Source organism: Limulus polyphemus, unplaced genomic scaffold (genome assembly GCF_000517525.1).
Source record: "Limulus polyphemus unplaced genomic scaffold, Limulus_polyphemus-2.1.2 Scaffold5405, whole genome shotgun sequence".
Lineage (NCBI taxonomy): Eukaryota > Metazoa > Arthropoda > Merostomata > Xiphosura > Limulidae > Limulus > Limulus polyphemus.
This window is the reverse complement of record NW_013671015.1, coordinates 68,100-69,785: the sequence shown is the minus strand read 5'-3', so window position 1 is coordinate 69,785 and position 1,686 is coordinate 68,100.

Here is a 1,686-nt window from a genome sequence, read left to right as displayed (position 1 = left end):
CACCTTAAAAACACTACCGCGCATTGTATCTAACCATGTGACTGAAAACTGGTTCAGTTGATTTTTCGTCCGAATAAACACGAGGGTTATCTGCACAAGCTGTTCCTAATTTAAAATGATTGACTAGAGGGAAGGCAAGCTAGTCAAAAGCATCCACCGCCAACTCTTGAGCTTTAATCGAACAGAGGAATTTGACACTTTTAAAACGCACCCATGTGAAGCGTGAGGCAACGGGGTACGAACCTTGGGCCCTCGAATTCACAGTCTGGGCGTGTTAACCAATAGACTACGACCGGCTCTGAAAACGGTTCAGACTTATGCGTCAGACTAACGTCGTGCAAACATTTAGCTGAACTATTCTAACGTGGCGTTTATACATTCATTTACGCACAGTGAAGAAAAGTACACGAAGAAAATAAAAGTTTCGTTTTATGTTTTACAACCAGACGTGCACAAGACCACTCTGAGGGTAATTTCTTTTAACGAGGTAATAATTCACGAAGAACCCAGAGCGATTAAAGTAGCCCGTTTAGTTTCAAACTGAAGTTGATAATATAACAAAAGGTCAGCTGTTTTCCAGATGACTGCTTTCTTTCTTTCTTTGTTTAGGATGTTGGCCACGTGTAATATTGTTCATGCACTACATTTTAACAATTCTCAGAACTTTAAACCATCCGGTCCAGCGGTTCGCAAGTTATAAGCTGACACACCCTCACATACTTTTGTCAAAAACTGATTTAAATAAACACATTTAAAATTTATCTAGAATAAATATACCCTTGAAAAAGTAATAGAGTCAAATGAAAGGTCACGGCACTGAATTTATGACATTCCTCCTAAGAAAACAGACTATATTTTTCATTTCCCCAGTCAAAATAGAAACAATATTACCCACCAAACGTGTTTGTTTCCAATATTCACGCAATATTACAGAACGATGATCTGCAATAACCCTACCTAATTTTTAACTGGTAGACTAGAGGGACGGAAGATAGTAGCCCTATCTAATATTTAAGTGGTAGACTAGAGGGAAGGAAGATAGTAACCCTACCTAATATTTAACTGGTAGACTAGAGGGAAGGAAGATGGTGACCCTACCTAATTTTTAACTGTAAGATTAGAGGGAAGGAAGATAGTAACCCTACCTAAGATAGTTCTAGTCTACCAGTTAAAAAATTAGGTAGGGTTACTATCTTCCTTCCCTCTAGTCTACCAGTTAAAAATTAGGTAGGGTTACCATCTTAGGTAGGGTTACTATCTTCCTTCCCTCTACTCTTACAGTTAAAAATTAGGTAGGGTTACCATCTTCCTTCCCTCTAGTCTACCAGTTAAATATTACGTAGGGTTACTATCTTCATTTAGGGAAGAAAGATGGTAACGCCCAACTAATTTTTAAGTAGTAGACTAGAGGGAAGGAATATGGTAACCCTACCTAATTTTTAACTGGTAGACCAGAGGGAAGGAAGATGGTAACCCTACCTAATTTTTAACTGGTAGACTAGAAGGAAGGAAGATTGTCAAGAGCGCCCACCACCAGCTCTTGGGCTACTCTTGTCTAACCAGTTGGTGGGACTCGACTGTCACTCTTATAATACACCCAAGGCTCCAGTGTTCAGAGTGTTGTGCTGCGGCAACGTGACACGAACCGTAGATTCTGGGCACGATAACCACTAAATCACGTCTAGT